The sequence below is a fragment of the Macrobrachium nipponense genome, chromosome 28 (genome assembly GCF_015104395.2).
Source record: "Macrobrachium nipponense isolate FS-2020 chromosome 28, ASM1510439v2, whole genome shotgun sequence".
In the NCBI taxonomy this organism is placed as follows: Eukaryota; Metazoa; Arthropoda; class Malacostraca; order Decapoda; family Palaemonidae; genus Macrobrachium; species Macrobrachium nipponense.
In genome coordinates this window covers 34216040-34233715 of record NC_087217.1, presented here as the reverse complement: position 1 = coordinate 34233715, position 17676 = coordinate 34216040, and positions in this window count along the sequence as shown.

Below are 17676 nucleotides of genomic sequence, written 5' to 3'. Positions count from 1 at the left end.
TTTTGAATCTACGAAGGTAAGTAAAAATGGCAGCAATTGTAGCACCCGTTTTCCACATTGCTGCATCATTTTTAAATGCGATGATATACAAGCAGCCCTACCTAATATATAGATATACAAGTGTGTGCGCGTGTGTGTATGTGTGTGTGCGCGCATTTAGATCAAACTCATTTATACTGGAATCATGTAGTTAGGAAGATTCCTCTAACTGTCATGCTAACATTCTGAAGCCAAAAACATGAAAAAAATAACACCTACAAATACAAGACATAAAAAGGCACGAGCATATATGCACATAAGACGAGAAGATATGAGCATATATCATTTTGATACTCATCTAAACATCAGAGTATGACGTCATAATTTCATCATAAATGCGTCCCATTTTTCAATTGTCTCCAACAACCCTTCATCACATATCTGAATCTTGAGCGTTCTGCTGATGATCACTATTTTCATATAATGCACTGAATTAGTTTTATAGTCTAGAGAAACGTTTGTTTTTTTCCAAGATAATTTCAACGATGCAACACAACAATGTAAGCACGATTCAGTTTCACTCAAGCATTTCGCATCACTGTGAAAGCTCTATAAATATCCTCATTATAAATTCTGAGCAAAGCTATTGGAGCGCTGCTCCCTCATTCGTGTACAAAAATGAAGGAAGAAATGTGCTGCACGAACTACTTGGCATTACTCAATTAAAAAGCATTAACGTCTGCAGCTTTTATTTGCCTTCCTTTTTTTTATTTCAAGATGAACGCCAGAGTTTTTGTATTTATATTTGTTTAACCTTTTCAAACACTCCCAACTGTCCCTCGTGGCGAAATGATAGAGCCCGAGGTATCCGCTGACTCCATAAACTTGACATTCCTCTTTAGCGCTGCTTTAAGAACTCCATCAAAAACGCATTCCGGCAGGATTGTTGTGTAATGACTTCCTTCCTGCACTTTTTAATATCTAAATCTATCGAATATCAAAGGTAGTTTCTCTCTCTCTCTCTCTCTCTCTCTCTCTCTCTCTCTCTCTCTCTTCTCTCTCTGATCCTGTAATCAGTGGGCCTTTGGGTCGCCATTGCGTCACTTCAGCTGAGTCACTGTGTTTTTCTTTCGCTAAAATGGGGAAAAATGCTTTTAGCCGAAAAGCCAGTAGTATGTTTTTCAATAATCAAGTCTCCTCTTTTGCATGCAAGAGAGGAAAAAGGGAAGGCAAATCTTCAGTAAAAAGTCACATACTGCTTTGCATTTCATGGGAATAGTCATTTTACCGAAGCTGTCAAATAAGCAGCATCTGTTGAGGAACTTCAAGTTACCGAAATTCTTGCATTTGATTCATTCATCAACTTCCATGGGAATAGACAAAGCCCTCCTTTAGGAGAAGGAATGCCACATATCCTTCAAGCGTCTGTCTCTGTCCGCTCTGTTCTCGTGAGCTCTTCGGTCACATCGTATAAAACCGAGACAGCCAATCTTCCTGAAGCTTGTCTCAGAATCTACTCTATTAAGGGGGGAAAGGCAGTGTGTGCGTTGGAGTCCCACTGCAAGATAATTGCTAACTATTTCCCGCCGTGAAAGGTAATCAATGGTAATTTCACTGTAGAATTACCTCAGCAGGGACCCCAGTGTTATTGGAAGGTAATCTAAGCGCTAATAACCGCAGCGGGAAAACTTCAATTGTCACCTTTACTGCCCTGCATTAGAATTTACTCGGTCCGATTCTAATGGATATTTGAAGAGTCGACCCTTTACCTTCCATGCTTGTTTAAATCAGTTACGCCACATATGTGGACATCTTATTTGCCCGTGAGATGATGGTCCTTCCCTCACAAACAAATGGCATCAGCAGTAGCCCCTTCACCTTTCCCCCTCCCCCTCCCCCTCCCCCTCCCCCACCCCTCCCGCACTTCAACAAAGGACCTTTATTGCTTGCTGCAATTATGAATAATTTATAGAAACATCCTTTCTCTTCTAAGACCGCTGAATGTATTCCCTTACCGATTCGCATTCACATATGTATGAAGTTCCTCGCTCTATAATTACCGGCTTCTGGAGAGCCATTTTAATTGCTCAGTTATTTTTCTTGAACATCTGAACTTTTTTCGTCGTAATGCAATACCTGGCCGACGGAATATTCAAAAGGAGAATGCTTCAGTGAACAACTATGTTTATCATTTGTTCTCTTTCTATTGTCTTTCGTCTGGCTGAGCGGGTTCATATGCTAAGCCTTCTTTACCTATTGAGAACAGAATCCACAACAAATGCGACGTGATCACATCCAACTATGTATTCTATAACATGACACCATCTGATGTCTTCTTACTCGACGCCTTCAGGATATTGTCTCTTTTCTTTGGTGTAATACACAATATTATCTGATGGTTTTATTCGTGTGTGCATATATATATATATATATATATATATATTATATATATATATATATATATATATATATATATGTGTGTGTGTGTGTGTTTGTTTAAAAATACATTACTTTTACTTCGTAGCATCATAGATTCAACGAAAAGACTCCTCTGCAACAATAACACAGACGGATTCATATAGAATGTTGCCCATTTCTACAAGGCCTTATCTACGTATTTTCGACAAAAAGCCTGAACTCTACCAAAGTCTGGGTAGAGCCGACGGGATTTAGAGAGCACCCAGGCATCAGAATTACTTTGGCATTTTGCATCTTTTGTTATTAAATGAATCGTTGCCCAAAACCTAATAATCATCTCACAGATCGTGTCATCATAACGAATGTATGAACAGGAAGTACTGAAACATATAAACATCAATGAGAAATTCAGTAAACGGTTATGCAGCTAAGATAGGCAATGAAGCGACCAGCAGATAGAGAAACAGATAACGAGATAGTAAAAAGGCAAGAAGATAAATGAGAGAGAGAGAGAGAGAGAGAGAGAGAGAGAGAGAGAGAGAGAGAAACTATTCTTATAATAACATAGGGACTGGTTTCCCCATGCCGAGTCGGGCCACTGCCTATAATTTTAGCCTATAATTTTACACCCATTACAGGTTCCGCGTATATCCAATAAATCTATTCCTGTTCTAAGCACAATAGGGGGATGAACTTTAAGGTGAAAAGAATAGAATAAGAACCTACACAAACTGACATCGAAGAGAAGTCGAGAAAATCCGAAGAATTCACGACTTCCGACCTTAACTCGAGGGCCGTAGTGGCGAAAGGAACCTCCCTTCCTGCGTCTTCGGTGTACCCGTCTAGCACGCATGCGTCAACAGAATGTCTTTATTAGTTAGGAAGGATCAAAGAAGTGAACGCGTTGTAACAATAGCCACAAATTTCGCCGCCATGTCTGTGCTCCCCGCCCATCGATATCTCTACGGGCACAAGATAGCCACAACCGCGACGGGATTCCTGATCTCAGAGGCAGAAGGCCTTAGCGCCCATGTTGTCGGGGATTATGAAGCTACTTCCACCCTTCGGCGCCCGCGTTCTTTGGGCTCAAATCCCCGGACAGATGGCTTCTACTTGCGTCTAGCATTGATTCGTAGGTGAGCCCAAGTGTTCATTTAAGTTTGTCTGTATCGCAGGCATCTCCTACAAAGCCAGTTATGACTTACAAATTACTACGTTTTTCTATTACTAACGACACACGGTATCATTTACATTAAACAATTCAATTTTTGTCTTAAATGTCCACTTGAGTCAGTCGGTGCGAATGAGCGCCATCAGGACGAACATTTTCATAATGAAAGAAACAGCTCACTTCAAAGACTGGGTAGTTAGCATTCTTTCTTAGTTAGTGACCTTCTGCACGAGTAGCAAGTAGATGGCCGCCTCACGGGAAGTAGTAAACGAAAATCCACTTACTTTCCTGAGCAAATTTAGGAGAAAGACAAAGACTACAAATATGTTCATACAGACCCTAACGATATTTTGTGTAGACCAACAGACAGACAATAAAGTGGCCCAAAGACTTTGCAAACAGGAAAATGAAAAGGAAGGAACCCTTTTCCTCGTTTCCGACCGCAAAACTGCGTTGCTTACAACACTCCCTCCTGCAAGAGTTCGCACTCACCCGCTGAAGGCGACTACCCACAACCCTCGAGTAAAGTCCACGAAAGAAACAAAGAAATGAAGCGATAAAGCTGCACCGAGTGTCCAGGAAAACGGATCCATGCCGCTTTCTAATGGCCAATCGCTTCGTTTAGATACGAGTGCGATAGAGGATACGAGAGGCTTGACTAACTTTTCATTATTAATTCAATTCTAACTCGACGCGTAAATCACTGGCTGAAGATAAGCTCGCGCTGCACTGGCATGAATATCCCCTCGGCAAAATACATTAACCAGATGTTCTTCTTCGAGTTTGAAAAGCAATTATCCCATCTCCAAATTAACGCCGGCTTAAATGGGGTGTAGATGTCTGCTCATTTCTCCTCCATATATCTACATTACCTGGCGGTTGCTTTGGATGGTCAGTTCATACCAAGGTCCATCGGGAAGACCATACAAAGTCTGGGTTTCTTTGCGATGCGGCCTTTTCACTGCCTTGGCAACTCCATGGCACTTTTTTGCTTCGATCGTAGCGGTGTATCCATGTATAATAGAAACCATTAATCTTGTAGCTATCATCAGGGCATCGGTAACACAAGTGATGAATTACCAAAATTAATAAATGGATGATATCAACCTATCTTGTTACTCTCCAGCTGAAAGATATAACATCATGATTTTTCCGGCGGCTGTTTTGTTGCCCCCGAAACTATTTGTGTCGGCAAATTAGAAGCCGGAATTATTTAATAATAATGAAAAAAAGCCACGCACACGCACACACACACACACCGTGTATGAATCACTAACCGGTTCCCACTTGTGTCTTTTGAAATTTTTCTCAGAACTCCACTACGATGAAACGATAAAAATACTTCGAGTGTTCAACGTTTGAAAGTAGTAATTATGTTTTTTTATTATTATTATTCAGAATGAGAATACATTATGGAAGATGCAGGAAGGCATCAACATGCACAGCAAGCCTCTATAAATGAAAATACTAGAGGAAAAAATGACAATATGACATAAGTATATTAAAGAGCACAGAACAAATCTGAATATATATAATACAATATCTTAAAAATCGATTTTAGTTCACATATATAGTAACTCATTTCAGTAACCTATACTGTACAATAAAAAATAATTTGATGTGTATAGTAATTCATTTCAATAACTCATAAAAATCAAATGAAAAAATACTGTAGTAACTCATTTCAGTAACGTATACTATTCAATTATAAAATACTTTTATGTGTATAGTAATTCATTTCAATACCTCATAAAAACAAATGAAAAAATACTGAATAATTAAAGATTAATATAAGCATTGCTTATATTAATAACCAACTGACATACGGAGCGTAGCAACATAAGCAGTCCAGTCAATGAAGAAAATCATGCCATGAAGAAAGGTCTGTTCTTTGCCATCTGAGGACTGGCAGCTCCTGTACTAGGACATGATTATTCAATGGTTTGTCAAGTTCAGCCGATTTGGGAGGCCTTCTCCGCGTCCTCATCTGCGGACCTCAGAAAACGCTTCCTCTGCCGATAGTCGGATAGATAGATAGATAGATAGATAGATAGATAGATAGATAGATAGACCTCTTTTCAGAATTTCGAAAAGGATGTCAAAGAGAGGGACTTTGATTCCTACTAAAGATGCCAAAAATCTGCCGTATCTCTTAATAATTCAAGTGACCTTATTATAGTAAGATCACAGCTCACAGAATCCTTTTAAAACAAATTCGAGAAATTGTGCGATTAATCTCATACTGTTGTATGCACACACACAATATATATATATATATATATATATATATATATATATATATATATATATATATATATCTATATATATATATATATATATATATATAGATAGATAGATAGAATAGATAGATATAGATAAAAATCAGGTATATATATATATATATATATATATATATATATATATATATATATATATATGTGTGTGTGTGTGTGTGTGTGTGTGTGTGTGTATTTTCCATGGCCACAATGACTTTCAATTTCCCGGCTTCCTCGCACTCGTTTTAAAAAGCTCATTAATAGATGCCTACACCAGAGGGGGAAATGAACGAAGATGTTATCACCTTCCAAAGGAAGGATTCGCACTCATGCACGAGTGGCTTAGAGGATACACGAACTCATTTTGTTTCGAAGACCAATGTACGTCGAAACAGTGAGGCTATATTGTATTACACTTGTAAAACCGAGGTAAATTCTTCCATGATAGCTACTGATTATCCATCAGTCATTTTCATGTTTCTGATAAGCTCAGAAGCCATATTGATCTGCAATGAATAAAGCTGCACATTCATTCAATATTTCAAGCAAATACCAATTCCCAAGCCATGAAAACAACACGGTTATAGTTTACTGCTCTGTTACGTTACAATATGGCCATTCTTGTATAAAGAAAGGAAAACTTTAGAATTCACAGATATATTCCTCAGAAACGGACGCAATATAAGCACAACACTGCTTTTACAATTAGGATATTACAGATACAGCGGCATCGTTTTGCATTCTAGAAAAATTCTTGAACAGCATTTGTATATTTTGTATACTCTTGTCCTTAGATATTCTGCTGTTCCTCTCCTCAAAAGCTGAGGCAGGAGATCCTCCTCTTTCGATTTTGATAGATATCTAAAAAAAAACAATTGAGTTACAATTCAAGTTAACTAGATGTGAAATAAACTTGTAGATATGAACCCAAATCATTTTGAATTTTAAACAAAAAGACCGCATAAAAAACATTGTTCCTTTTACCACAGGAGAGATCAGGTGAACAGATTAAAGCTAAAGATTTTGTGGAACATGAATTACGCAATAAAATTGTTCCTACTTACTCCATTATCGCACAACAAATCCCATTCATAGGCACCATTTCGAAAAAGAATGACTTTAAAGCAACCTAACATCACAGATACAAACTGAGCATCGCTTATTTCGACAGCCAGGATAAACATGAGTCTGCCAAATGGATAAACGTGAACATCTTGCATCGTTCCCTTGGGGACTATGAAATGACACTGATTATTAACAGAAGCCTCCTACAACTGGATTGTGTAACTGCTCGAATAGCGTGGATAACTACTGCAATATCCTCTCCGGAGATGAACCACAGCGAATTTAAATAGTAGACATTACGTGTATAGAGCCAGTTTGGCATTCAGTCATTTTTATTCTGAAGAATAGCATGATCTTAAAGTTGTAAATGTTTATCCTTTCGGCAAGATGAACGTGAAATATGACTTTAAAGCCACGATTCATAGCAACGGGTAAATATTACTTCCTGGAGACCCATCACCCAAATAAATTCCTTTCGGCATTCATGGCAATGAAAGTTGTCATGGCAAAAACACAATCAGGTACACTAATATCAGTGACTTAACTTTTCTTTTTTTCCTTTTGTATACCGTCTTCAGTCTCACCGTTATTTATAAATTTCAATTAGCTTATATATAATACTGCATATTAGTGTGTATGCTTATTTGCATGTTTATCCATATGTTTGTGCGCTATGGAAATCCGAACCGCTGGACCAATCTAGACAAAATTTGGCACACGGCCATCATTTGACCCAGCTTAGGTAATAAGTTAGGTTACACACCCTACCCCCTTTCCTTTTCCCTTTCCCCTTCCCCATCCCCCTTCCCTTCGTAACTTATGTGGTCATTGCTTAACGGATCTTGGAAAAATTTGGCACGAAGCCATCATTTGACCCAACTTAGATAATAGGATAAACATGTTTACTAACAGAATAGGTATTCAGAGCAAAATCTCAACTTACGGGTGGCATATGGGAATGCTCCTAACGCAAATCTTAATCTGTGACCCTCTGTTCATATCTCTGGAAGTTGAAAGTTCGTAAGGAAGGTAGTGTTTGTATAAGATGATACTGACCTTGCCGTACATATCACGATCAAGCACATGCAGGTATTTGTAATTCGAGTCGGCATCACCCCCACCTCCACCGTGACAGACATAGCTACCTATGAATGAATTTTCATTTGCATCACAGTGACGTTTTACAAACGCAAACATTAAGGTGCAAATGTCGTTTCCTACCTAATTAACGCTACCTACGAAATGATACCGAATGAGAATTATAATTGATTGATAAGTGATTGCCATCTGACGGACTCGACCTGGCGAACAGCGAGAACCAACAACACTCAGACACTCCAGACCACTAGGCTGTCAAAAGAGGCATAAGTTGATCCTGAGCCTACCATACAAATCCCCGACAAAAACACATACACTTGTACTTAGCATTGGCATCAACCCACCTTCACCATGACAGCAAATTGGTGCATTTGAAACCCATAGCTATTTATGAATGAATTTGTATTTGCATCACAGTGAAGTTTGATATACACAACCATTATGCAACAAATGTCGTTTCATATCCGACTCGCTCTCCCTCGAAAATAATACCATAGGAGAATTACAACTGATAAGTGGTGTGTCACCTGGCAGACTCGCCCCCCCGAACAGCAAGAACCAATGACAATGAGGTTCAGTGACGCTCAAGACGTTTACTCTGTCAGGCTGTCTGTCTGCTTGACCAGGATACTTACAGCAGAGTCGGTATCAACTTAACCCTTTCTTGACAGTTCAGTGGTATAGCGCATCACTGAAATTTATTGGTCCTCGCTGTTCGGCGGGACGAGTCTCCCTGATAAGAAACCACTTCTCAATTCTAGGGCTGAGAACTAGAAGGGCCAATGTCATAAAACCAAGTTTTCAGAAAAACGCATTTAAAATATTACTTCCTTTATTAAAATTCAGGTAAGTACAGCAAACGAAAGCTTTTTTTTGGGGGGTGGGGGTGGGGGTGGGGGGTGATTGCTTAACTTATAACATTGGCCATTATAGCATTTAAAATATTGCTTCCTTTATAAATTAGGTAAGTGCAGCAAACATTGGCCTTATAGCACTGAAACAGAGATAAATTTCTAGTTTAGTGACGGTCTTAACTACAATCGGCCATTTTTTGACATTGGCCCTTTTAGTTCTCAGCCCTAGAATTATAATTCCCCTTCTGTATCATATCCGAGGTAGAGCGAATTGGATATAAAAAAAAAAAAAATTGTAGCTGAATGTGTATGCACGAGGAAACCAAAACAGCAGTGTGCAAGATCTTTCTCCCCTTGTCAAAGGAATTTTTAAAGCCTTGAGTAATGGTGAATGATCATGCACACAGTTGTATCACTTTCTTTTTTGCCATATGCTATTTGTATGTGTGTGTGTATATAGTACGTTCATGCATATATAATATATATATATATATATATATATATATATATATATATATATATATATATATATATATAATGTGTGTGTACACACGTGTAGGCACGCGCGCTCGTGCGTGTGCACTCAAGATTTTGCTTTATGAAAATCTGAGCAAACAAGAATGTGTATGAGCTCAAGACGCAGCAGCTGGTATGTACCCGTTACCGAATCTGAGGTGAAAACAAATGAACTGAAAATTGATACTGCGTGAAATGAGCAGACACGCCGATGAAAAAGAAAGACGCCTTTTTTAATGTCACCGCTTCCATTAAAAACAGGTTTATAATCAATCATTTCCGCATCCGGGGTTTCATATTGGCACGTTTCATTCTGTATTAATGTCGGCAAACATCACAGGAGCCAAATAATGAGAAGAGCGAACCATATCCTCAGAAGCGAGCGGCCCCTTGACTCCCTCCGTCTTGATACAGCTCGTAGGAGGCGACCGCAGCTGCTGCTTCAGGTGCAGGTCAGACGTGTCATCGCTTTCTGCTCTTCTCCCTCCTTAGATCTCCGGCTTCCGTTTATCACTTAGTGCTCTGCTACGTGTTCCCGCAAGTTTCTATTTCGATAAAACTGGAGAATCATTCTATTCACTTCAATTATACGTTTCAAAGTGCCTCAACCACAGTCTCTCTCTCTCTCTCTCTCTCTCTCTCTCTCTCTCTTCAAAAACACATTTTTGAAATGGCAATGACTTAACAAAGGTGAGATGTTTGGAAATGACATCGACTAACTCCTCCCATCGTACGTTTCCCACGTCATTCTTTTCTTGTGGACTGTTAAATAATTCGAAGAAAAGTCAGATATGTGGATGACGTGGTCTTTCTCGAGATTAAATATTTATATAATTTCGAAAATATTTTAGAGAAGTGTTTTATTCCCTGGATAGTTCTTTGCGGTGGCAGAATTGGCAAAGAATAGAAAAGGGGAGGTGTCGTTCAGGCAGTGAGAATCTACTTTTATTTTGAAGACAGAAAACCCTGTTTGAAGTTTGTCAATACAGGAAATGATATGAGGAAAATAAAATATATGTACCGTGGAGGATAAACCGTGAAACAGGAGAAAGAATCATAGACAGTCGGTTTAACAAAGGTAACCATCAAGAGAAGGTATGTTTGTGGTTTAAAGAAGGCTGCGTTTGTGTATAATTGTATATACATGTGCATATACAATTATACACACACACACATACACACACACACACACACACACACACACACACATATACATATATATATATATATATATATATATATATAATATATATATATGAATATGTGTATGTGTGTGCGTGACTGAAACGTCTATTATTTGTAAATGTCCTGCATAGGTTGTTCATCCTCGAGTCAATAGATAAAGAGAATACGTTGATATGAATTGTTTTGAATATCCGTATCAAAAGACCCGGGTTTATTGGTAAATATATATATATATATGGATATATATATATATATATATATATATATATATATATGTTTGTGTGTGTGTGTGTATGTATGTATACGTTTACTATATACTATACTCGTGCAACAGGAAGGGTAAAGGAGAGATCCAGTACAGTTTAAAAACTCAAGACCGTGATTGGGCTGTTTCTTAATTCAAGAGAGGAATAAAATGAGCTCACAAAACCAATCAGCTAAATAATCATAAAGGAAAAAAAGATGTAGGTATAATGTATCCATTATATATGTACCCCAGAGTTACCAACATTTGACCCAATGGAGGCTAAAAATAATTAATACTGCTAACAGTATATTGTCATTAATGTAGTCTGAATAAAAGAGGAACCAGGTCCCGTTCTTCACTACTGTTCTCTTTGCCAATGATATTCCCGATGACTAAGGAAAGTCTAAAATTCTCAGCCGAATGTTCGATAACTTGAGGCAAATCTTGACTCCTGCATAAGCAAAACTGTTTAAATGAATCGTCAGTTTTTCAGCCTAATGCATAAAATTAAGACTTAACGTATGCAATTCAATTCTTTTAGAAAAGCATAAATCCACCACATCTCGAATTTTTCTCTAAGAGAACCCAATGCTTCAGGTCCAATAATTCCTTTTCATTTGTCACAGAATCAGGTACCCAAAGCTCAAGAATTCAATTCCTCTTTAGTAGGCTTATCTACTCCTTGTTTTTTCTCACTCTCCTTTCAAACCAACCTTTTGTCTGATTACAACTTTCTCCATGTCTTGTAAAGGATGAATTGATAGCGCTATATCTGGTATACAAGCTTAATGGATTTTTATCAAAGAGCTGTCGTTTAGATCTTTTCCTTTCAAAAACCAGTCATCGAAAATATAGATGGAATGCTTAATAAAATGTGACAATAGAATTTAACCTCAGTTTTTTGCCCCATTTTTTTGCGAAGTTAAACCTCACTGACAATTTGAAATGGCATTGTGTAAGAACGATTATCATTTACCTTTGAAGCACAAAATAATGCACAATACGAGAATAAATAGTGTTATATTTAAATATCTGACTAAACCTTTTCCAGACGAAGCCTATATTACTATTGCATAGGTTATAGGACAACATAGAACGGACTCAATAAGCACGTGAAGTCCTGCAATCAACATACTTTGTCGATGGCAATGTATTCCCATAAATCCTTGTGATAAAAATAACATTTGCCACTTCCTATGCCATTAACAATGTACCAATACTGAGAAATTATCTATTATAATTTGTTAATTCTTCAAAAACGGATCATTCTCCCCGTGTCTCAAGCGAAAACCTGTAAATTACCTCTCATAATCGTATCTAACTCAGTACAACTTCGTTCTTTCCCAATGTGATGTAAAAATTAGAACTTTTTCAAAACTGATTTATTCTGAAAACTAAAGCCAATTACAAACAGCGATGGCAATAAATATACTCATAAAGAGAGAGAGAGAGAGAGAGAGAGAGAGAGAGAGAGAAGGAGGAAGAGAGAGGAGAGAGAGAGAGAGAGAGAGAGAGAGAGAGAGAGAGAGAGATAGCTTCATGGTACAAATTATTTAAAGATTTTTCCTTTTCTGTAAAATCAAGACCGGAACAAACGAAGAAAAGACGTCCAAAAACGAATCACGTAAATCTCCGATGATCACCAGACGTGAAGAATTATATTTGTTAATCACCCCAGTTTATTGTAGGCATTTTCCATCATTTCAGCTGGACAATCAAAGTTAATTCTCCTTAAATTATCGAGTCACAATTGCAGTTATTATCCAACAAATCAGAGCAAAGAAGAAAAAAACCAGAAAATCTACTTTTTCCGGCTGCCAGAATACATAGCAGTAAATTACGAAACCGGTAGCTGTAACCAGACAATCATATATAAAACAGAAAAATAATCTTATACATTACACACCAATTAGTTCAGTTAAAGGAGAAAGTTTTTGAGCACAATTTGAGACGTTACGAGATCGTATACCGTTAATATATTACTGCGACGTACAATTAAAACGAAATGGGCAGACAATTATTACTGATAATACACATCCTTGTTTTCTGTTAGACCCTTCTATATCACCGTCCACGTTGCAATCAAGATGTCTTCGACAGATGTATTTGCATAAATATGTAGCTTTATCTTGATCTGCACGAAAAATAACGACTCAGCGTCCACCGAGAGGCGAATTACTAAGGGAACTATGAAGTCCTACATTTACCCGAGACTGAACAAAGTTTTAAGTGCAGGTAGGCATGAAATATGTCTGTCTAAATGAGTTCCAAGCAGAAACCTATACTTACGGGAAAACTGCCTGTTCTTAGTTAATTGCCATAACCCAGACGAATCTTCTTCATTTTTATTACTGCTTCTAAACAGTTTGGGATTCCGACAGCCTTTTTTTCTCAATACGTTTATGAAAACGTCACAAAATCTATAGAATAGAAGGCATTTACAGGTCTGCGCATCAAAGCCTTTTGTAAGGAAAGTCACAGTAGCCATTTCACACACACACACACACACACAAAAAAAAAAAAAACTGCTCCAGCGTAACGAGTCCTCCATTTCACTTTGCGGATGCTTAAATTTGTCTGGGAAAAAAATATGTTGCGGTGTAACTCAAAAGTGCGAGATCACACGTGAGGATAAGAACAGACGGGAAAACGATTGAATCATCTAGAAGAGAGATTATATCCCCTGACAGCAGAAACGGGGAGAAGGATGTGTTAATGACATAATAGAGATTTTCACCACCTGGAAATATCTGCTCGAGAATCATGGGCGTTCCAGTAATGAGTGGGTCAACTAACACGCAGCCATCAACCCTCCGAACATACGACCAGATAGAGTCGCTGGACGAGACGTTCAGGGAAGAGAATTTCTTCGTCTGTCATCTGAAGAAGTAAATGGTCGTCTCTGAATTCTCATCATCTCTGTCGACGTCAGGACTCGCCGTCGTTATCTTGATTTACTACTATTATTATTACTATTTTTGGGAGGTGATCCTAGGCCGTTTCAAAGTTGAATGTTAGTGTCAATTGGACACGATTTATTAAAACGTTGAATCGTCATCTCTAGCCAGGAGGCGATACTAGTTGCCATGAACAGATGCAAGATAGTCGGTGCAGTCTCGGGCACATAATACTGAAATGAAGAGAAAGTAATTCAAAGTTTACCTGTGTTTCATACAAAATCACTGATAAAGACTTCAAATCGCCATCAAGACCATCATGTAGAGAGCTTATGGAGTGTTTTCCTACCATCCTCAAACAACATTCAGTTACATAATAAAATTATTTATCAAAATCAAGCTAACTTTCATTCATCTGTAAATGAAGGAGCACTTACAGACATATTTCTAGATTTTTATTGTTCATATAAGGTTTTTAAATTCAGTCACAGAGGAATCACACAGTCCCAAGTCTGACGTATCAAAACATTGCACGCACACACGCACATATACATACATACATACATACATATATATATATATATATATATATATATATATATATATATATAGATAGTATGTATGTATTGTATACTGTTTATATATATATATATATATATATATATATATATATATATATATATATATATATATGATAACTTGATCACGAAGTATATAAAACGTGATGCTATGTATAAATAAAGGTTTTTTTTGCCACGAAGGAAAAAAATGAAAAGACGAGTTGGCCGAGTACTCGGCCAACTCGTCTTTTCATTTTTTTTCCTTCGTGGCAAAAAAACCTTTATATATATATATATATATATATATATATATATATATATATATATATATATATACACACACACGAATTTTTGTCACACGCACAGTGAGTGACAGGTTTTATTATAGAAAAAAATACCAAGCCCCAAATATCGTTTTAATATTTAATTCACTATATAAACCTCGGAAATAAAGCACACCCACGGCGAATTATAAGTAACATGTGCTTCGTCACCGGCAAGATTCGATTTTTCGTTCTGTGGCCAAAGTCGATGTCTATCTAAATCAAACGACAGTTTGAATCTGTGCCGGTGACAAAGCACTTATCAATTATAATTCTCCTAGGTTATAGGGCTTTCCCGAAATACAGCGAATTGGATATCAAACGATATTTGAGGCTTATATAGTATGTCTGCATGCACAAGAGCGTAGGTGGCTACATGATGCAATCTATATCATTAGTAGATGTTCTGCCTTAAAGAGAGTCCTACGTCACTGTCCAACAGACGTTTTCCTCTTCCGCGTCCTTCCTTAAACCAAATTCTCTTTCTCAGTTATTCTGGAGTCTTTTCCTCTAGGGCTGTTGGTTTTTACGTTACCCTAAAAAATCTAATAAACCATTTCTTCTTTGAGTTGTACTGACTTTGACAATTTCTGTTGATACCTAGTTTTGTATTTCAACCTATATTTTCTCCTTTTAAAAGCGTTTCCAACCATGGGATCCCCATCAAAATCATGCAATACTCCATAAGAGTTCTGATAGCCCTTTTTTGATACCTTATTAGTCATTATATCCCAGTACACCTTCCTCTTAGATAGGTTCTTTCCCCAGCATTTTGTTTTTAAGACCGCATTTCCTTAGTAAGCCATCTTCCTCCTGGACGTACTTGAAATGATAAATCTGTCTGACTGTCTTAGAGTTAAGCCCGTTTTAATTCTCGTCAGTGTGAGTTCGGTTTTCCTACTTTTCTTCTACTGGCAAGCTCATTGTAAGGCAGGTTTACTATTCTCACCTTTCTTCGATCAGTATCCTCTCTCCGTTACAATTTAAAAACAGCACGCCATTATTATAGGCCATTTCATTCTCACTATAGTAACTGGCATTCAGTCTCTAAGTATTGAAATTTTCTAGAGTTAACTTTAGCAATCTGAAACCAGTATTCAATCTCACGAAGGCTAAAAGAAACCCCAATTATTATCAAGAAGGAAACAGGTACGAGACAACAAAACTAACGCAGGCCAACTTCAACTACGAGACTGTCATCCTGACATCCGCAATCATCTACTGCGACAGACAACCCACCAGCATCTTCTAACGACGGAATATCGTATCCAATACATAACGACGCCGTTGCCTCAACTTCCACTGCTGGCGATGTACCATAGCTTTGCATACTTGACTTCATTTTCGTTACAATGAACACCACTGGTTCCAATCGTTATATACATTTAACACCACTAGCACCAAATCTCAAAAACGGAAGTACCACCAGCGCCGGCAGACAACCGCCACTTCACAGACATCACTGACACCTCAAAAAGAAGGAAACAAAAATGAAATTAACATAAACACACACGCACACATACAGATACGAAGAATGAAGCAAATCCACAAGTAGAGGAAAGGTGAAGAAGAATCAGCTGTGAGGCCGCTTACCACCATCATACGCTTCAACGAAGAACCAACCCTCTTTTCTCTGCGGCAGAATCACTGGTATTATGCCGAATTTACGCATCTCTTTTTTCATCTCGCATGCTGTCATTATTTCCTTGCTCTGCTTGCGATACCCGATGCCAGTTTTGCTGGGTATTTGTTTCTCTCGAAAACACGCTATTCTGATTGGCCCCTCTGGCGGTTTCTCCTTTTGCTTCCATTAATCACGTCTTTCTCTTTTCTTATTTTCTTCCATTTTCCGGAAACTGGCAGTGAAGCAATCATTACTCAGAATTATTTTTTTCTTTTTCTTCGGAACGCTAGGAATATGAGATTTGCGCCAAGGAATGGATGAAAAAAAACACACACACGTGCACACACACACAAAATACGCGCGCGCGCATAAACACACAATATATATATATATATATATATATATATATATATATATATATATATATATATATATATATACAAGTTATATATACACAAGTTGTTTTGATGTGGAAAGAAACCTGCCCTGTATGAATCCTTCCCAATTCTCTCTCTCTCTCTCTCTCTCGCTCTCTCTCTCTCTCTCTCTCTCTCTCTCTCTGATTCATGTATTCAATACATTGGTTTTTCTGGAGTGAAATTTGCTGTTTTGAATTGTTTGAGTTTTCTTTCTTGGGATTATAAAAACCTATTTCTTTTTATCACCAGTTTATTGTATCTGTGAAAAAGTTAGTGGATAGTTAGAAAAATTAACTGTGTTCTCCAATATTTACTTACCTAATATATATATATATATATATATATATATATATATATATATATATTAGGTAAGTAAATATTGGAGAACACAGTTAATTTTTCTAACTATCCACTAACTTTTTTCACAGATACAATAAACTGGTGATAAAAAGAAATAGGTTTTTATAATCCCAAGAAGAAAACTCAAACAATTCAAAACAGCAAATTTCACTCCAGAAAAACCAATGTATTGAATACATGAATCAGAGAGAGAGAGAGAGAGAGAGAGAGAGAGAGAGAGAGAGAGAGAGAGAGAGAGAGAATTGGGAAGGATTCATACAGGGCAGGTTTCTTTCCACATCAAAACAACTTGTGTAGTGAAGACGAGAGCCGGAGGAAGAGAGAGACAGGAAAAGATTCAAAACCGACACATTTCACCAATCAATGGATACATGAATCGAGGAAGAAAGAGACAGACTGGGAAGCACATATGAAATTCACAACGTGCAACCTTTCACTCTTAAATAAACAGTATAACAATTATGAGAGAGAGAGAGAGAGAGAGAGAGAGAGAGAGAGAGAGAGAGAGAGAGAGAGACCAAGTCATTACACTGAAGCGTCAATGAAGAATGCCAGAGAAGCGCCGGATAGGTTTTGAGTGTTGGAGGAAAGGGCAACTCAGATGTCATTGGGTTGAGGGTAAACCACGAGAGAGGGATAATGAGGAGGAGGTCCGCCAGATGCGGCACTGATAGAACAACACTT